At 38.8% G+C, this 8,342-nt stretch overlaps 1 non-coding gene across 1 annotated transcript; it reads left to right on the top strand.

Moving 5' to 3' along the window:
- The first annotated feature begins 7,620 nt into the window (after positions 1-7,620).
- Positions 7,621-7,727, top strand: LOC111765951 (U6 spliceosomal RNA). Its single transcript, XR_002798145.1, has one exon. It is a non-coding gene; the product is annotated as a U6 spliceosomal RNA (small nuclear RNA).
- Positions 7,728-8,342: the final 615 nt, after the last annotated feature.

Below are 8,342 nucleotides of genomic sequence, written 5' to 3'. Positions count from 1 at the left end.
GAAATTGTGGCCATTACTCCAGTGTTCTTAGGGGGTGAGGTCTAGATCTTGGCCACCACCCAGAAGCTTGATGAGTGTGTTATCAAGAAAATGGCCATTGGACAAGTCTGTGGAATGAGTGGGCCCCCATGAGGCCCTGAGGAGAAGATATCATTCTAGAGATGACTCTCAGACTTTGAAATCTATGCCTTAAAGGTATTTGGAACTGTTTGAGACCAGTTGTACCTGTTTTCTTTCCAATTTTTCCTTATGCTAATGCAAATGTTTATCCTGTGACTGTTTCTTTTTTGTTTATTGGAAGCAGATAACTTGTTTTGTAAGTTTCACAGGTCTACAGCTAGAGGAGAATTTTGACCCAAAAGAAACTGCATGTCTATAACTGATTTTTAAAAAATTTCTCTACTCCCAACCACTTCCCACCTCCATTGTCTGATCTCAATGTCCATTCACTGTGTGTTCTTGTGTCTGCTTGTATTCTCATTAGGCAGCTCCAGGAACTGATCCTAGAACCTTCCAGAGTAGGAGAGAGGCAATCATTCTCTTGCACCCCCTCAGCTCCCTGATCTGCTGCATCTCTTATTATCTTTTCTCTGTGTCTCTTTTTGTTGCATCACCTTGCTGCGCTAACTCTCCACATGGGGCAGCACTCCTGTGTGGGGCAGTACACTGTGCAGGCCAGCACTCCATGCAGGCAAGCACTCTCCATGGGCCAGCTTGCCACATAGGCCAGTTTGCCTTTATCAGAGGGCCCTGGGCATCGAACCCTGGACCTCCTATATGGTAGACAGAAGCCCAATTGGTTGATCCACATCTACTTCACTATAACTGATTATTTAAAATTTTGTTGAAGTATATCACCCACACATAAACATACATAAACAATAAGTGTATAATAGTAGTTGTGAACTTACAAAACAAACATATGTAACACCATACAGGACTCTCATAACTCACCCTACCACCAATAACTTGCATTGTTGTTAAACCTTTTTAACCAATGATTAAAGAACATTGTCAAAATATTACTACTAAACAAAGTATTTCCCCCCAAGCAATCCTATTATTATCTTTATACCATTTATATATGAACATACATAAACAATTAAGTGTATAGTAAAAGTTGTGTACTTACAAAGCAAAAATGCATAACATCATACAGGGTCCCATACATCAACCCTCCACCAACACTTTGCATTGTCATGAGATGTTTGTTACAAATTATGAAAGAATATTGTCAAAATGTTACTACTAATCATAGTCCTTATCTTACATTTGGTGTATTTTTCCCCCAACCCACCCTATTATTATTTTTTAAATTTATTTTTTATGACAGAAGTTGTAAACTTATAAAACAATCATGCATATGTGCAGAATTCCCAAACACCACCCCTCCATCAACACACCACAATGTGGTGTGTCATTTGCTACATATAAAATAAATAATATCATCTGATTGTTACCATGTCCATAGTGTACATTTGGCTCACATTTTCCATACAGCCTCATTATCAACATAGTACATCTTTTGCATAGATGCAAGAATATTATATTATTACTACTAACCACTGTCCATAGGTCACTCCAGCTGTATTTTTCCCATGCTTCTCCACATTCCCAACACCCTGCAGTAGTGATATACATTTGCTCTAGTTAATAAGGATACTCTTGTATCTGTACCATCAACCACAATTCTCATCTACCTCTTGGTTTACTGTGCTATCAGGTTCCTAGGTTATTCTCTAGCATTCTGTCAATTGGCATTTACATTTACAGTTTTCAGTCACATCTTTACTTATAAACCAGCTGTTACTCACTGTGTGTTACCATCCACTCCACACATTTCCACACCTTTACAGTAAAGTTAATTAAAACTTCTACATACATCGAACATCAGTATGTTAAGATGGCAGCTCCTGGTCTCTTTCTGACTTGGACAGGCTCAAACTTTAGCTGTACTCAAGATTATACTGTAGCCCACTGAATTTACTCATCGGTAGCTGAAACTGGTGCCCAACTGTCTCTTCCTCCCCTGTTTTGGGGAAGTGGAGCTTTCAATTCCAGCCACAGAACAGGTCCCAAAGTGTCTTGTGCCTCCAGTGGAGGATGAGCACCGGCCTCCTGGGTGTGGAGCGCTCTACGAGTCCTCTGCAGAGGGCAGTCTCCTCCTTCCACTCCTCCAAGGATGTTGCAGGATGCTCTTCTGGTCTCCCAGAGCCCCCAAACAGATGCTTCAGCTAGCTCCAGAGAGCTCTGGGTGTTTGCTAACCGCCCTGTAGCAGGAGCTAACTCTAGGAGCTCCTTACTCTGCTGCTTGCTGGTTCTCCCTATAACTGATTTTTATGTGTTTTTGTACTTTGCATTGTTACTGAAGTGCTTTAAGACTTCTGAAATATTGTGATGCAATGAATATATTTTGCATATGAAAGGAATATGTCTTTCGGGGATTCAAAGCATGCCATGTGACAGTTTGAAATTCTTTTTATGAATTCCCAAAAGAGAAAGATTATGTTTTTGAACTAATCTATTTCTATGGGTATGAGAGCCTTTTGATTGGCCCTCTTGCTGGGTCTGATATAAATGGAGATACATGGAGAGAGACACACAGGTAAAGGGTGCCTCACCATTTTTGATACTGCCATGTAAGACTACACTCAAGGATTGCTTAAGCATGAAGCCCCAAAGAGGCCAGGTCCATGGTGAAGTTCAAGGCTGAGGAGTTAAGCCCTGTCATATGCCTAATTGCCATGTGGCAGAATGCCAAGATTACCAATAGCTGAATTTGATGAGAAACCATCTCTGATGGTGCTTTGATTTGGACTTTTCACCAACCCATTTCTGATACTTTTCTTTGGCAGCCTTTGGCAAACTAAGACACCATATAATAGGCATGTATCCCAGGTTAAAGTCCCTTAAGCTCTTCCTTCCTTTATTCTCTCCCTCTGGGCCATCTCTCCTACTCCTAAGGCTTTAATTATGAAAAGCTGATACTTTGTATCTCCACCCTCTCATCCAAATTACAGACCCATGTTTCTAACTGTTTAATAGACATCTCCATCTAAATATCCCAAAGGCATAAGGGATAAACAAACATATGGGAAGCTAATATGGTGATGATCTCTACCCTCCAAAATCATTCCTCTCCCTCTATTCCCCAGCTCAGTTAATAATTTTTGTTGTAGACTCTTACTGTGAATGAATCATGCTTCTTGTTAATGGCACCCTTGAGTAATCCCCTTCCATGCTGATTCTGGGCTTGGCCAATGGGACATTGGGAAGAATGATGCAAGCATAAGCTTGATGAGCACCCACATACTGGGGCTCTTCTTTTTGGAACACTTATGCTTAGGATTCAGACACCATATAAAAAAGTCTAAGAGAGCCACATGAAGAGAGAGAAGACCCATGCTCCCAGCTCACACTGCCAGGGCAGCAGATATGTGAGTGAAGCTATATTGGATGTTCCAGTTCCATCTATCATCTGACTGCAATACATGAGAGACCCCAAGTGATAGTAATGGAATCATCCAACTGAGCCCAAGCCAATCCACAGAATCATGATCAAAGAAGATAGTTATTTTAAGCCACTAAATGAGTGGGTAGTTAGGCAGCAATAGACAATGAAAACAATATCATATACTACTCAGATACTGGAGCTATAAACTGCATAAGTATCTTGAATTTCTCCCAAACTACTAACTCCCCACATCTCATTGTTCACCAATACATTTTGAGTTTACCTGTCAAATATATCTCAAGTCTGTGGCTATGTCCTCATTCTAAGTTCCACTGCCTTATGTGGCCCTCATAATCTTTCTTCTATACTGCATCAGGAGCATTCATTCCTAAAATATAGATCAGAGCAAGTAATTTCCCTTATTAAATCTTTTAAAGCCACCACATTGCCAAGGAAGAACTTCCAGATTCTATAATCTTATCCATAGTCCTTACTATTCTAGGAAGCCAATATTCTATAGTCATCTCCCTTCACTGACTCTTCCTCCATTCCCATGACCCTCAAGGTTGTTCATCATTTCATCTGATGATCCTGCCATGGCACATCTCTTTGTTTTTTTCCTCTGTTATTTTCTCACTCCCATTCCTAATCAATCTTGTCTACCTGGTGAATAAAATCACCTCAGATATATCAAGATCTTAGAACTTGCCTTTCTCTAATAATCCTTTCTTCTGCATTTCTTAAGAAGCATAGTCATGCCTCTTATATAGCATTTATCACTAGTTGATGTGGTTGTTTGCTTGTTAGGTCTGGGGTATATGTAAGGGTACAGACTGTGTTTTACTCATACTTACTTACCCTGTAATAAATAAGGCCCTGACATGAAGTAGGCAGGTATCCAAGAAATATTTTCTCAACATTGGTTTTTCTTGGCATATTATATTTTCATGTTACATGGTCTCCAATCTGAAGCCTCTTGGCTTAGTAGAAAGAATGCCGCATAGGGTCTAATCTCTCCTCTGTTAGATGTAGGACCTTTAGGTAAATTATTTAATCTTTTGTCAACTCCCTTCCACAAGAATGTTGGTAAAGTATTCAATAGCATACTGAAAATATATAAAGTACTAATCATAGTTTGTGACACATAAAGTGCTCAATGAATTTTAACTATTATTATAACTTATTTGTATTCTGTGGCCCCTTATGGTCATATATCTTCCAAATATTGTGTGTGATACCCAACAACCAAAAGAAAGTCAACATAGATCGTTCTTTAGAAAATTTCCTGGCCCAACTTTCCTATCAGAATCATTTTACTAATCAATGGTGCTGAAGCTGAGATTTTCTTATCATTAGAAGTGTATGTATGGTAGCACACATTATAGATATCTATACCAGTCATACACAAATAAATGGATGGGATTCTTTGCTTTGAACTGACAGATACTTTTGTTAGAATGCTTTAGCTGTTAATAAACTTCACTGTTTTTACAATACAAAGAAGTATTTGGGCTTCCACTAGTTTAAATAATCAGATAACTGGTCCCAGGCTAAATCTCAAGGACAAGGAAATGACTGGTTCTGTCAGGCTACCAGATGAGAGCACAGTACCTGGCACTTAAACAAGAAAATTCTAAGAGAGAAGGAAACTTGCTCAATGACCCAGCTAATAAAGAGTCCAGCAGGAATTCGAACCTAAGCCTGGCTAACCCCAAAGCCCATGATCTTCCTCTTCTTCTCACTCCTGTTTCTGAAAGAATCAAGTGTGTGAGTGGCACCTTCTCACATGCCATCCTGCTTCCATCCCTTATATCATAAATTCTGAAACCTTACTAAAACACTAAGACCTAATTCTTTATCAGAACTATCTAGAGAAGATGGGAGTTTAAAGTAATCAGTCAAAAAAAAAAGGGGGGGAATTTCCAGCATCTCCTATTTATTTGGAGCTAATTGGAGCCTAGGAGGTTATACAGGTTCTCACACATCTACAAATAACATTGGTCTTGGTAAACCATCTGACTTTTTTTGGTGCTTATGTCAAAGTGGGTGGTATTTTTTTAACTGCATGTTGGTTTCCTCCTCAGGGCTGGTGAGACTACAACTACTTATAAGGAAAGTACCTGAAAGTTGCAGGCAGCACTTTTCAGGCTGTGTAGACTGTAGAAGGGGTTTGAGTCAGTCATCATTTTCCAGTCCTGACTCACCATCTAGGGCCACATTGCCAAAACCTGCCTAAGTTAACTCCCTAAATTCCCCAGGGGTTTTTCCTTTCTTAACAAAAAGACTTTCTTCCAGGATTTAGTCAAGGTCTTTGTCTATGGAGGGAAAGTCCTTTAAACAATTTGTATTTTAAAGGAGGAAGTTAGAAAAATAAATAAATAAAAAGACCGTTGAGGCAAAGCTTGTGATTTCCTACACAGTCTGACAACTTCACAGCTGTTCATTGTCCTTTTGCCCCAGTGGAAATTGGCTGCCTCCCCAGCTTTGGGTGATGATTTTTTGGTCTCCCTTGCTTGTCCTGACAGCTGTTGGAAACCTCACTACTATCATTTCCTCCACAAGGCAAGTTTCTGAGATTTTTGAGCTCTCAGACAACTTATCAGATTTTTACTCAGTTATGATCAAAGTCATACTTTTCTTAGAAAAGCCCTGAGAACACTTTACAAATTCTACACCATTTAATCCTCACTACTCAATGAGGGAGATAGTATTATTATCCTCATTTCACAGATCATTTCACTAGAAAGTGAGGCTTACCCAAGCCAGCTTTCTGACTTTAAGGCCTGTTCTCTAAACCAGAGGATTCCAAAACATGTTCACGTAAGAATCACCAAGGGTTCTGTAAAAAACATAGGTTCTCTTGCAGCCAACTCAGAGATCCTGATTCAGTTATGTGTGTGTGTAACAAACATCTTTGATGAAACAGAGGTTTAAAGCCTCACACAGCTACTCTATCTCTTTATACACTCTGCTTGGCACCGCCCTTTCACAGATCTGATTAATGACTCCTCCCACTGGGTTCTCAGAGCACTCTATTCTTAAGGTTAGCACAGCAAGAACAATATCGTGTTAAAATTAGCTGTTTATATGTCTGTCTCCCCGACTAGACAGGGAGCTAGTTGCTTGATTGCCAGCATCCTGTTTATAACCAGTGTCCTGTTTCTCCTTAAATTCTTCATCCTCTATTTTAAAGCATCCTCAGAGAAATCTTTTCTGATAACCTAATTTAAGGTCACTTCTCATTCTCTGTCATATCACCCTATTTCATCATCTAGCATAAAGCACTTTTATTGGTCATACAAAACTCTGTGGCTCCAAAGTCTAGAACCTGTCTGACTTGGTTAAAATTAAATAATTAATCATGTGTTGAGTACAAAGATATACAATTAAATCCCCCCTTCCCAATAAGTAAAGCTAAATGTGCTGTGTCTCTAAGTAATAGCAGGTAAAAACCCCAGGAGGGTAAAATACTTGAAAATTCTACCTTTTCATAAGAGTCAATAGACTCTTATTGTGGAAATCAAACTTTGAGAAATGCAAAATTTAGAAAGCAGACCCATCCCATGAATGCATCTTCCAGAGGGAGTCAACATTCATAATGTGTGTATGTTCCTTCAGATACTTTCTGTATTAAATAGCTATGATATAATGATCATTATTTCTATAATTTGTAATAATTAACAGATCCTTCTAGGTAACCTTTTATTCAGTTTCCTGTCTAAATTTAATAGTATCTTGGGCATGGACCCAAGTCATTAGATGTAGGACTAGCTTATGTTTCCAGTGACTTTATAGAGTTCTGTAGTATGTGTATCCTATAATTTTAATCACTTACTAATAGCTATTTGAGTTGTCCAATATAAGCTATAACTCAACGATAATTCTTGTATACAACTTCATACAACTTTGCAAGAATTTCTATAATAGAAGTTCTATCAGTGGAATTTCTGCATCAAAGTATGCAACTGTTTAAAATTGTAACTTTTTGTTAAAGATAGCCTCCAATTGGAGTACACCAATTTACACTCCCACCAACAGCATAGAAGAGTGCTTGTATCTCCATGTTGATGTTTACTAGTCATAATTTTTGCCAATAAGTGAAAATTTTACAGAATTTTAATCTTCACTTGATTAGTGATGTTAAGCATCTTTTAAAATGCACTAGAGTGCTCGCTTGGGCAGCACATATACTAAAATTGGAATGATACAGAGAAGATTAGCATGGCCCCTGCACAAGGATGACACGCAAATTCGTGAAGCGTTCCATATTTTTGTCCTGAGTGGTGCTGCAGGGACAATTGCCGGACATTGTATGTCCTCCCATGGCCCACTGGATGGAACGTGGGAGACTGTGGGCTATGGTGTGGACCACAGGCCATGGGGTGCAGCGATGCCCAGAGATGTACTCACCAGAAGCAATGGATGTGCCATGATGATGGGGGAGAGTGTTACTGTGGGGGGAGTGGTGGGGTGGGGGCGGTGGGGGTGAATGGGGACCTCATATTTTTTGAATGTAGTATTTTTTAAAAAATGAATAAATAAAATAAAAAAAAAATAAAACCATAAAAAATAAATAAATAAAATGCACTAGAATGTAAGCTCTGTGGAGCAGATGTTTTTGTCTGTTTCCTTTACTGCTAAATACCTAATGTGTAGAAGAGGGCCTACACATAGAAGCATTTAATACATATTTCTATAACTGATTGAGTAATGTTTGCTTTACTTTTTTCTTTAGAGAAGTGCTGTTGATATCTTTGCCTAATTTTCTATTTGTTTTTGATCTTCTAAGAACTCTTGGTATAGGAAGAAAACTAACCATTTGCCTTATTTTGCAAGTATTTTCCAGAACTTATCTTTTTAGTACTCGATGTGTTTTGCCATTCAGAAG

This window comes from Dasypus novemcinctus, chromosome 4 (assembly GCF_030445035.2).
Source record: "Dasypus novemcinctus isolate mDasNov1 chromosome 4, mDasNov1.1.hap2, whole genome shotgun sequence".
NCBI lineage: Eukaryota > Metazoa > Chordata > Mammalia > Cingulata > Dasypodidae > Dasypus > Dasypus novemcinctus.
Note: the sequence above shows the minus strand (reverse complement) of the source record. Positions and strands in the feature narration are given on the sequence as shown.